The sequence below is a fragment of the Elaeis guineensis genome, chromosome 1 (genome assembly GCF_000442705.2).
Source record: "Elaeis guineensis isolate ETL-2024a chromosome 1, EG11, whole genome shotgun sequence".
Taxonomy (NCBI): Eukaryota; Viridiplantae; Streptophyta; class Magnoliopsida; order Arecales; family Arecaceae; genus Elaeis; species Elaeis guineensis.
The window spans coordinates 135,613,609-135,627,058 of record NC_025993.2 but is presented as its reverse complement, the minus strand read 5'-3'; the positions used below and the strand labels follow the sequence as shown (position 1 = coordinate 135,627,058).

Here is a 13,450-nt window from a genome sequence, read left to right as displayed (position 1 = left end):
ATAAAATAACCAATACCATACAAATAAGCAGAAAGATAGCACAGAAAAGTTCCATTGCATCACCCATGCGATTGGCTTGTGGGGCACTATTCTTTCATATATGACATACTATATATTTATATCCATGAGCTGTGTCACATAGTAATTGAAGTTCTAATAGAGCTTCTTAATACTAGTAGATTGGTAGCAATTGCACTAGTGCCAACCCATGGGCTTTTGGCTGGAAATGTTTTCAAAATTGGGGGCCACTTACTCATGTTGATCTTAAGAAAATAAGTCGAGAATCTTTTCCTTATACATGGCTTTCTATCAAAGCTAAGACACATACATCTTCAAAGGACGATGCAGCTACACGATAATCTTAAGAAAATCTATATCAGAATCCTAAGAAAATCTCTATCAGATTTTGTCCTTTAAAGCTCGTAATCTTGGAAAATCTCTATGAGATTCTATCCTTTAATACTCATAATCCTAAAAAATCTCTATGAGATTCTATCCTTTAATGCTCATAATCCTTGCTCCTTATATATAGTAGCGATAGCCTGATGTGGTATGTATGCAAATTTAGATAGAGACAGTAAGAGAGAGATAGAAGGGTGAAAATGGCTTCAGGGTTTTCCTCCATCCACATTTGCTGGCAGCTTTTCTTCTTTTCCTTGGTCACATTAACTTGTGCAAGGGAATTAATAATTCCTATTTCAGGTAGCTAATTGCTTCATTAGTCATCCTATAATATATTCTGACAATGATCTTTTAGAAGCAAAAAATGGTTGGCTTGAATGTTTTTTATTTATGTACTAATCGTAGGAAAATGAAGAGTAAAGAATGATGAGAAATATTGGGCAAATGTTGTGTTAATATAATAGCTTTATTTTATTGATTTACTTAAATTTTTTTTTTGGAACGATGTGCCATGGAGCAGGAGAGGACACAATTGCTACTCATGACAAGACAACAAGTGACTACGCTACCGTCCACCCAACCCTAGAGCCACTCCATGGTGGAAATAGGTCTCCAGAGGTGATAGTCGGTGGCATTGACTATGAAGAGCCAGGACCAAATCCGAGGAACCACCCTCAATGCCCACCACATTGTACGCCACCATATTGTACCCCCCGATGCCCACCACCTCATGGATACAAGTCTTCAATGGTGACAAAAGATGCTGGAGCTGACTCTGTTGCACAAAAAGAATAAACTTGGGGAGATTGACCACCTTCTATAATGCTACATTATGTAGCTTATGAATAAATGAAATGTGGTAGCACCACTTAGCTTACAAATAAATAATAAATGGTTCCTTTTAGATAAATGTTCTATTGATTAGTTTTGTTTTCCATGTGCATTAGAAATGTTTCATGGTCATATGGTGCTCTTCATAGGGTACATGTTAGATGGAAATATATATTTGATTCACATTTTAGGCATCATTAAATAATCAGCATAACGCATGAATTTTCAAGAAATGAATTTCATTCAGATGTTTGAATGGTTCAATGGACGCCCCTAATTCAAGTGGTAAAATTGTTGATGCAGACACAATCAGCATTGAGGAGACTAAAATCAACTTAATGAACCTAGTACAGGTGGTGTTTCATTTTGTACAAGACCTAGAAACTTGAGCAATAATGGAGTACTGAACTTCTTATTTTGGATTAGCCACTATTGTGCACTAAAATTGACATTTATGAGAAATGTTCGCATGTTAGGAACAAACTTATAGTCATAAAACTAACTTTCTATTTATTTGTAAAGCATGTGTAGTCCCTATTTAAGTGATTTATAAAGTATAAGAAGTTGATTGATCTTAGATTGATGTGATCAAGAAACTAATGCAGGCCATCCATCTCCCACTTCCATAGATGTCATGATGACATTTAGAGAAGGGATATTGGGCTGGTGTTACCATACATGCACTAGTACACTGAATGCCATCAAAATGGAATGCTCTATGTCTTGCCTTATCTCAACAACTATCTTGTTCAAGCATCCGATACTTTCTCGGGATGCCATTTTAAATATTCTATATTTTTTTATCTTAGAGATTTTATTATTTTACTCTTTTTTTAAATATATGGACTCTATTTAAAAATAATGTCTGGTGTAAATTTGCCCTGTTTTTAGTCCTCAAAAATTAGAAGCTACATAAATACATTTATATCTACATTCATATTCTTCTTGATTTTGGTTATTAAAGTTTTAATATCAATCTTTTCCATAGTATCAAATTTTAAAAAATATATTATACATTGATAAATAGAATAATCTCTAAGGTAATAAATTATGTAAAAAATTGACTTATATTTTGTTTTTCTTCTTGATTTGGGTCCTGGAATGATAATTATGACCTCGTTAGCTTGAAGCAAGTATGAGTATATGAATCATGCAAGGTGATGCATTGTTGTCGATGCGCACCAAGCAATAAGTTTCCAAATTAGCTTGATAGCTTGAGTCGGGTGAAATCCATAAGGATTATAGGCTCAATTACATTCAACTTAATTAGAGAAAAAGTGGTTTAGGGTAAAAATTTAAGCAAAGATAGCTTTTATGTTGAGTCAATTCTAAGGAAATAGATTTCAGCATCTATAGAAAATAGGATTGATTGAATCTAGTAATTAAAACAAGAAGAAATGAATAGAAAATTATTAAAGGATTAATAAGCAATTAAAGGAGTTCTAGGGTTTTCGAATTCAACTTGAAGCATGGTCTTGGTAATTTCTTTTAATGCAAAAAAAAATATCTTTTCAAATATCTTTGGATCTTAGTTACGAGCATAATCTATTTCCTTAGAGCATGGATCGTATCATCTTGATCATGATTCATCCCTATAGAACCATAGATTATTCAAAACTAAAATCTTAAGAAATCTTAAAATAAATGTTTATGAAATGCTCTTTAGCATAGGTTATTTCCTGAGCACAGATCGTATCTTCTTTGATCACAACCTATCTTGACAATCATAGCCTATTCAGAGATTACAATTCATAATAAAGAATAACAAGACTCAAAACAGATCTCATGCATAAATAATAATATTTCATTAAGATCATAAGCAAGAGAAAGCTTACAAGCTGCAAGATACTTATTGCATCAAAGCAAATTACTACAGGAATAAGCAAAGTAAGATACAAAATCATTACACCAAGATGTCTTCTACTTCTCCCCAAAACCTCAGCCTTTAGCCATGCATGGATGAAGACCTCCTTACCATAGCTTCTGGGCGTAAGAGGCTTAAGTGGGAGAGAGAGGAGGCATGGAGGCTTAGGGCTAGATGGTGAATTATAAGGGCAACAGCCTATGGGAGGATGATCAAGAGAGGGGGTGGCTAGGGTTTATATAGAGGTTGGGGTGCCCTAGGGTTTTTACAATGAAAGCCCTTGGATTTATGTGGGGTGACCTCTAGTCCCTTGATAACCCTTTTAATCCACGTCAAAGGTTATCTCGAAGTCTTGACCCTGGGATCTTGAGAGCTTGCATCTGATCCCTTCATGAGTACATCGCATTCATACTTGAATGGGGATGCCTGAAATTTTGGCCTTTAGACCTACTTCTAATTGCTTCCTAGCCTTTGATCTGAGTCACTTGGATCTTCTTGAGAAGCACCTTCTTTGAGAAGCTTTGGATGAGGCACCCTGCTTTCTAGTCTTCATATTTATTGCTTATTTGATTAGCCCTTGAGCTGATTGCTTGGTTTACTTGAATCTGAGTCAATTTGAATCTAGTTTGAATTGTATGAGACCAAACTCCTAATTATCTATAAAATAGATTAGAGAGCATCAAATTCTAAGTAAATGAGCAATTAAATAAAATTTTATGCCTCTAGTGATTTAATCTTAGTATTTATCATACCTCCAACTTAAACTTTACTCATCTTTGAGTAAGAGAAAAGATTATAAATATGTACGGACTCGTCTAGATGCAAAAGTTACTTTTGATAATTTTAAGATTAGGTGATACCTGATTAGAGAATTAATGAGATACATCATCGGATTATTAATTCAATCCTAAGTAGTGGTTGAGTGGAGAACTTAAAATTTAAGAGTTTTTCCTTTCTCAACTCCCCACTTTATTCTCTAAATCCATTAGCTTTTAATATGGACTAGAGTTTGAGTAGTTTATTTATTTATTTATTTATTTTTTACAGTCAGTGCAATGTCTTAACTCATTAAGCTTTTTGTCTAACCCTTATAGCAAATCTTGGGCCAATGGCTCCCAAATTAGTTGATTTTAGGACATTAAGTGTAGAACATCCCTCAAACTTAATGACTTAAGTCAAACAGGCTATGAGTTAAGACTGACTATATGACAGAGTTTCTTCACATCCTCACTTTTTGATGTGAGACTCATCGCTTTCTTAGGCGCAAAGATCCGGTTACTCGATGAGACAATATTAAAAATCTATCTTTATTTAGTTAAGCTTTTTGCGTATATTGATATTTTCTACTCATACCCATACAAAGTAGATTCTTTATTGATATAGATTGAAAAAAAATTTTAGAATCACTCAAAAATTTATTCTGTTCTAGACCTGACCATTTATTGGGTTTTCTTAACAATTGGATCCTTGATATTTTAAAAATTCTCTAGACCATTAATCAATCATTGATTAAATTGCTTGATTAACTTCAATCAAGATGAAATCAGGTATATAAGACTAATTGTTACTATACTCGAGGACTTAATTAATTTATTTACTCTCCCTCCAACTTAAACAACATTGTCCTCAATGGAGCAAGGGAAGATAAACAAAGATGCAAAATTAAGTCAAGGAAAGAGGTCACCTGGATTAGATGTGCTTCTCGATCCAGCATGGGTCTTTTGATTCTTGAAGATTTAGCTTTCCTCCTAACTTAGCTTCGATAGTCCCGAAAACATAAAAAAAAATAAACTAAAATTAAAAAGATATCAAAATACAAAAGCTAGATTACCTTCCAATAAGTACTAAGTTTAAAGTCTCCAGTCAGACTTCAAAACTCTTTCACGGTGGTTCGTATAGGATCATGGCCTCCCCTATTTCTTCAGTAGCCAATTTCAAGAATAGTTTCAATCATTGTCCGTTAACCTTAAAAGTCACACCATTACTTGAGTTGTCAATTTCTATGGCCCTTTGTGAGAAGACTTCCTTGACTATATAGGGTTCGATTCATCTAGATCTTAGTTTTTCTAGGAATAGGTGTAGCCTAAAATTATATAAGAGAACTTTTTATCCATGTGTAAAAGATTTTTCAATAATTACTTAGTCATAACAAGCTTTAATTTGTTCCTTATAAATTTTTGCATTCTCGTAGGCTTCATTCCTAATCTCCTCAAGTTCATTCATCTGTAATTGCTAGAAATTCGAGTAGGCAGCATGTGTATATTTCAAAATATTTTTGAACGCATCAGAAAACAAACGAGTTAAATCCTTTAACCCCACATACTTAAGATCAAATCTAATCGTACCTAAGCCTAGAAGAAAAATAAATAAATAATCTGAAATTTAAAATAAGTATAAGATCGCATCTCAATATCTTAGCACGGATAGATATTCATCGCTATTGATAATCATGGATTCGTAGATGTTTGAGCCACACATATGTTCGGTCTCTACGGATATCTACCAGATCAACCTCGAACTAATCTCCTGATTATAGATTCTTCTTCTCCAAGTAGAATCTTAGCCTTGAAACTTAGATCAACACCTTGATCTAGACTGTGGGATCAACTCCTTGATCTGCAATCTTCTTCTTCTTCTCCTTGTTCTTCGCTCTTGAAGAAGAATCACCTCTACTCTTGGCATATGAAAATATGGGACGCCCAACCCTTGGGCATGGACGAAAAGAGAGGGAGGAGAGGAGGCATGGAGAAGGGAGAGAGAGAGATTTTTTCTCATAAAATTCTATCATCAAGAAATCCTAGAGACATTCTCCTTATATAGGCACTATCCTGACTCAAAAGAGGAATCCAATTATCTTAAAAAGATACATCCTTATTTCATAAGAATCCTCTATCTTTTTAATCTAATTTATTTTCAATAAAATTAGATATAATTAATAAATAATCAGCCCCTTTAGGTAGGTACAAGAAGTGCCCCATGGAATATAAGTCAGATAGTTGGGGTGCCAACTCTTGGTGCCCCATATTAGGATTTTGATCAAGAGAGGGGGCGTGGCCCCTCTCTCTCTCTTCCACGCCATGCCACATAAGAGGGGTGGGCCCCTCTTGCAATATCCTGAGATTTGACATCCATTTCCTACCAAAATTGAAGGAAGGCACCACCCATTCTTCCCTTTTATTTCACATACCACTTAGAGATAATTAGAAGATAATGAAAAGATAATGTTAGGATAATTATACTAACTAATTGACTTAATTAAATCCTCTTGGGCTCACAATTAAGAACCTAATTAAAAACCAAATAAATTTATATTAGGTTCAAGGCTGTGGACTTGATTAAAACGAAGTTTTGAGAAGAATTATGTTTAACCATGTGCTAGTATGGTTCTCATAAACCTAATAGGATTTTAATAAATCCTAACCCAATTAGAACTTAATAAACCCAATTGACAAATTTGAGATTAAATTCCTTAATGTGTGACCTCATAGGTTTCATCCTATCTGGTAGTAAGATATATTATGATCTCCATTACAATATCATCGAAACACTTTTCGATGGATTGAAATATTTTTAATTCTATCCTTCGAGGGTCATCGATCATCAAGATGATGCTCGATGAGTCTCATAATCTACCAGTGACACCTAATAGTATGTAGTAGCAATCCAGTAGAATAAAAGTATGAACCTCTAGGTATAGTTATCGTATGATTCAGTCCTTCTATCATGAGTTTCGACTTGACAGTGGTCATGAAGAACTCGTCAGACCTCATCGTTAGTCATATACTAGATTGGCTCGACTCGAGTTTATTTGTGAATCATGTAAAAACTCTTTTTTAGTATTCACACTTGCTTTGGCCAAAGACTTTCTGAACTCAGTCTCGTAAATCGTATAGGACTTCTCTTTTTCTACTAAAATTGATAGATTCCTTCTAGGTGCATCCTACTCCAAATAGCAAACCTGAACCTACTGAAGCCAACATACACAATAAGGATCCAAATGGCTAGGGATCAAAAAAATGTGCAGTCAAACCTAGTAGCCTCGCTGTGAATAGCCAATGACATCGCAGGTCAAAGGACCACTCACACCACTGCAGCATTGAGAAGATCACTGATGAGTGAGTAGACATCCATGTGGTTGTCGTGTTGGTCACACTCAGTGTAAGTTATTCTCTAACAATAATTTACACCTTCATCTCAGTGTCTCTACATCGCAGACCTAAGACTCATCTACCTACAAAGGAGGTGAACCATACGTTGATCTCAAATAAATTGATCACTGTCCTCCATGATGATCTTTTGATCGGAAGCATTTAGAAATTAACCACTAATTAATGTATGTCTCAAATTTTTAACAGTTTAAGAATGTACAAAAATCATCTTTGTTAATTTTTAGGATAAATCATTGACACATAAACATGATTGGAATGAAAAAGCCCTTTATTGATAATAAAAAAATTATAAGTACAAGTTTAAGGCCTGAAATTACCTAATGTGTAGCCAACAATTGGCTTCTAGGATACAAATCCAACAAACTTCCATTTGACCTAAAATCAATTGGTCATATACCTAAGACCCATCTTCTCAAGGTGAGCTTCGATCTTTTGCTGGCTGAGAGGCTTGGTCAGCGGGTTTGCAATATTCAGCACAGAGTCGATTCTCTGCACCTCGATGAATTTCTTCTCGAGATATTCGCATATGATGTGAAATCGTCGCTCTATGTACTTGAATTTTTGATGAGATCTAGGCTCTTTAGTGAGGGCTATGGTACCTTTATTATCGTAGTACAGTGTAATGACATTTGATGCATCACACCCAGCTCTGTAATGAACTTCTTGAACCAAAAGACTTTCTTAGTGGCTTCAGAGGCAGTGATGTACTTGACTTCTATAATCAAATCTGTAATGATCGACTGCTTGAAACTCTTTCAGCTAACTACACCACCATTATACAAGAAGATATATCCTGATGTAGACTTTCTATCATCGACATTAGTCATAAAGTTTGAGTTGGTGTATCTCTCAACTTTTAGCTCCGATCCTCCACCAAAGACCAACATCAAATCTTTAGTCCTTCTCAAATACTTAAGGATGTTTTTAACAACAATCCAGTATTCTTTATCTAGCTTTGCCTGATATCTACTCGTGACACTCATGGTAAGTGCTATATCAGGGAGTGTACATAACATGGCGTACATGAGACTCCCTATTGTCGATGCATAAGAGATCTTGCTCATGCACTAAATCTTTTTAGGTGTGTCGGGACACATCTTCTTGGAGAGATGAATGTCATGTCTAAGGAGAAAATGATCTCTCTTGAAGTTTTTCATGCTGAATCTTTTCAGCACCTCTTTTATGTACATTGACTATGAGAGTCCTATCATTCTCTTAGATCTATCTCTATAGATCTTTATACCAAGAATGTAATAAGCTTCTCCTAGGTCTTTCGTAGTGAACTTTTTTGACAACCATACTTTGACCAATGTTAGCATGGGAATATCATTTCCAATTAGGAGGATGTCATCCATATACAATATGAGAAATATGACAGCGCTCCTATTGACCTTTTTGTATACACACGGCTCCTCCTCATTTTTGATGAAATCAAATATTTTAATCATATCATCGAAATGAATGTTCCAACTCTGAGATGCTTGCTTGAGTCCATATATAAATCTTTACAGCTTGCAGATATTGTGATCACTATCACTAGATGTGAAACCCAGAGTATGAGATGTGTGTCCTAAAAGCCAATCATGGCTGACACATATTTTTCTCTCGAGCATGTTTTGTACTTGATGGGTAGTCTTTATAACCAATCATGTCATATATGTCCATGATTTATTCTAAAAATTAATAAAGATAATTTTGTATATTCTCAAGGTGTTGAGAATTTAAGACATACATCATTAGTGATTAATTTTTAAATACTTCCGATCGAAAGATTATCACGGAGGACAATGATCAATCCATTCGAGATCGATGCATGGATCACTTCTCTTTTGGATAGATGAGTCTCGAGTCTACGGTATCGAGACACTATGGTGAGAGTGCAGATGGTTGTTAAAGAATAACTTATACTGAGCATGACCAACACGAGAAACTACTTGGATGTCTGCTCACTCGTCAGTGATTTTTTCGATGCTGCAGTGGTGTGACTAGTCCTTTGACCTGTGGTGTATTGGCTATTCATAGCGAGGCAGCTTAGTTTGACTGCATATTATTTTGATCCCTAGCCATTCAGATCCTTGCTGTGTATGTTAGCTATTATCGGTTCAGATTCACTGTTTGGAGTAGGATGCATCTAGATGGAATCTATCGACCTTACTAGAAAAAAAAAATCATATGTGATTTGTAAGATCGAGTTCAAAAAATCTCTGATCAAAGTATGAATACTGAAAAAAAAATTTATAAAATTCATAGATGAACTCGAGTCGAGCCAATCTAGTATATAACTAATAATGGAGTTTGATGAGTTCTCTATGACCTCTGTCAAGTTGGAATTCATGATAGAAGGATTGTATCATATGATAACTACACCTAAAGGTTCACTTTTTTATTCTACTAGGTTGTCACTGAAGGAAAAAAAATTGTTGCTCCTCGAAAAGCCCAGGTTGCATCTAAAATTTTTTTCTATTCATCTACATGATTAAGGATCAAATCCTTACCTGATTAGCAGCAGAACTAGAGATCAAATCTCAAATTATCTGATATAAACTTTCACGAAGATCTGAATATATAAATTTTCTACTTCGCATGCACGTCAGATACCACAAGAAAGTAGGATGAACTCCAATCCAATTACCTTTGCAATTCAATCAAATAAGAGAGAAGATGTGCTGGTGTGACACCTCACACCAGTAGGTGGAATGTCCAAGATGGATCCATGCCCAAGGAAAGAGGGGTGGCAACTGTTGGGTTTCAGCCATATAGTGAAAAGTAATTTTTAAAATTTTAAAAATAAATAAGTCAATAGCTTTATCAAATAAAACTATCGAGTCAGAATCCAAACCCTAGAATCACCTTACCGATATCGATAAAACAAAAAATAAGCATGCAAAAGAGATAGAATTTTTACTTTCATCAAAAAAGATGAAGTGGCACATTGGTGTTCTCCACATGACTCCAAAGTAGAAGTCCTCCTACGGTGATCCATACGAAAGTTGGCCAAGGTCCTTCCTAACTGGTGTGCCGCCATAGCCTTATCTTCTCAAGAACACTGTCGGCTTCAAACTCATGGTATGATCATGCCAAAGCCCAGTCATCTCCAATCTTGCCATCAGGATCACACCAAGAAGATACTCTTCAAATGTCTCACAATCTAGGATTTGATTTTTAGCTCCAACATATGGAAAAACCAAATCCTTGGGCACACTAGCAACTCTTGCTAAATTTCTCACCACCCTGCTTACAACTTTTGCCACTCAATTTTCCCTTGCTTTTTTTTCAAATTTTTTTTTCAAAATTTTTCTATGATTTTTACATCCCTAATCTCTAATTTCAACTCAAAATCATAGTAGCAACCCATGTGGGATGTCCCATATAAATAAGGGACCAAGAGACATGTCATGGGATGAAGGGGTGCCAACCTTTGGCGCTCCAAATTCTCACATAGTGAATAAATTCATTGTGTATGAATTATGGTGCATGAGAGATTTCTCATAGAAGGACTCTCCTTCTTCTATGTGCCATAAAAATCCCATTCAATTTTGACAACAAATCAAAGGACTTCTGGTTTATCTTTTAAGGCAACATGTATAGTTAAGAGCCTTCATGAAGAAGGACTCTCCAACTTCACACACAAAAAAGAGGTGGGGCAGCATTTATTTTTGGTATGGCTTTTGGTGGGTGAAGAGGAGTCCTTCTACACTTAAAACTATTTCAAGTTGGATAAGGATCCAATCTAAATTGACCCAATCCCATTAGGTCAAAGGCAACTAGTCTAAGTTAGCTCAAACACTTTGATCTAAACCATTTTAGAAACATGGGTTAATACAATATGCTAGCATATTAAATTAACCCATAAAATTTATATTAAACTCTAATTAGATCAGATCAAGATCAAATTCTAAAGTGTGTGACCCATTGAGTTTCAAATCTAGCCAGCAGTGGACCAAGACTTTCGATGTAACCGTAATCCGATGAGATTAGATCATCCGAAGAGTCCCAATCAACTTGAACTCTTCCAAATTAATTTTAGAATTAAACTATTTTAATTCTAATAAATTTATAAGTCAAGATTAATATCTAGCAATGTGTCATGACTATCCGAAAGATTTAAAAGTTTGATAAAAAATTATCAAAATATCCTTTAGTGGCAAGTTACTGTATAATTCAATCCTTCAGTCAAACAACATCTCAGATGAGCATGGACATGAAAATATATCAAACCCAATCACTTATCTTTATGTATCTTGATCTAAAGGTGATAATTCAGTTGATGATACATTAGAAATCTTTTGCTAATTATCATCCTACTTTGGCCAAAGACTTCCGAATCATCGACCTATAAGATCACATAGGATGTTTGCTCCCATTATTAGGAGTGACTGATCTCTTATTGATCACTCACAACCTCCATGCACTCTTCACCATATCCAGAACACCCCATACAAGGATCAAAAAATTAAGTTAGGAAGTGTCGCAAAAGCCAATCGTCAAGCTGTTGACGGTTGAGCAACCAAGTATTGTAATTGATTTGTTAATAAATAAAATATATATTTGGTATTTTCATCATAAGCTTTCATCTTCTAATGAACTTCGTTGTTATGATGAAGTCCTTAGGACTATTCAGATTCGATAAAGAGAGGATTTATCGATTAGTCCTTAAAACTGTTCACGATCAAATGATAAGCAGATAATAAGGACGATAGCTTCTATCGAACATAGATCGCTGTAGGCCATATGGGTTGGTTGTCCTCTTAACCAAGGAGTGTGAAGATATTGGTATGACATACAGGTGAGATGTAAGGGTACATCATCATTGAATATGACCAACTCTAGAGCATTCTGCTGTCGAGAATATCTCTGATGGGATATAGGTATAAGTGTCCCTTAGACCTGAGATCACCTCAGTGACTTGCAAGCAACTCACTGTGCTTTGGTACTGGACTAACTAAATTTTTAATTCAGAGATGGAAGGCTTCTGGGCATAGTCAAGTACTTGTGAAGTCAGAGTGTAATCGAGATGGGATTGATCACTCCAAGAGTTGGAGAAGAATGAGTCACTGTATTTCAATTTAGCAAAACCTTGGCCAGGGTAATCCATCAGATGGATTTGATATTTTGAAATACAATGTGGACAACCTGATCAGAGTTGATAGTTGAACTCTGAGATGTCCTATGATCATTTTGATCAAGGAGATGAATTATATGAAAACTATATCTGCATGGGTTCTAAGGATGTTGTTCTACACATTCGACCTATCTGGTCGTCGGGTACCATTGCTAGATGGTCACTTCGATTGGTACAGAAATTTATTTCTGTATTATCGGCTTAGGTTTGGACCTATGAGGTCACACACATTAGAGTTCATGATCCGATCGGATGGTTGATCAATGATTAAGAATCATTCTAGGGTTAAATATCAATACGATTGATATTTAACCTAGTGCAAGTGTTGCAGGAGGATCGATTAGCAATTTGATTGCTAATTGGCTTAATTTGATTAAGCCAATGGGTTGAAATTAAGTATAATTAAATATAATTTAATTAGATTTGATTTAGACTTGATTAGATCAAGTTCAATTGGTTTATTGGATAAGCCAATTGCAAGGAAAAACTAGTCCTAGTTCAATTAGGATTGGGTCAACCTAATTTTTAATTTGATTAAAAAATTAAATCAGATTTAAATCTAATTTAATATGATTAAATTAAATTTTTAATTAGGTTAAGATCTATTTTAATTGGGTTGATCTAATTTTGATTTGATTTGGTTTGAGAAACCAAATTAAAACAAGTCATAAGATAGAATCCTAGTAAGACTAGGATTCCACCTTGCGCTATATAAGCCTCCCCCATGCCCTCTCTCTTATTCCACGCCAATCTCTTCTTATTTTATATGATAAAAGTCCTCTCCCAGGTCTCTCCCACATTCACAAAAGGTTTTCTCTCTTCTTTCTTACATAGAAGATGGTTTGGATCAAATCAAAGAGGAATAAGAGAGAATGATTGGTTTCAAGAATGTGGGCTAGAGGGTTTGAGGCTAACATTATTTAACTACGAGAGTAGAGATTCAAGTTAGACTTTTATATTTAATGTTATATTTGCTTCTAAGAACTTTAAGATACAAACAATAATTCTTACTAATTTATAGGATCCCTCCACTCTTCGGATGAAAAATAAAAATTCTAATGT

At 35.0% G+C, this 13,450-nt stretch overlaps 1 long non-coding RNA gene across 1 annotated transcript; it reads left to right on the top strand.

Moving 5' to 3' along the window:
* Positions 1–519: 519 nt before the first annotated feature.
* LOC105036382 (uncharacterized) lies at positions 520–1,312 on the top strand. Its single transcript, XR_012137941.1, has 2 exons — positions 520–702; positions 923–1,312. It is a non-coding gene; the product is annotated as an uncharacterized lncRNA (long non-coding RNA).
* Positions 1,313–13,450: the final 12,138 nt, after the last annotated feature.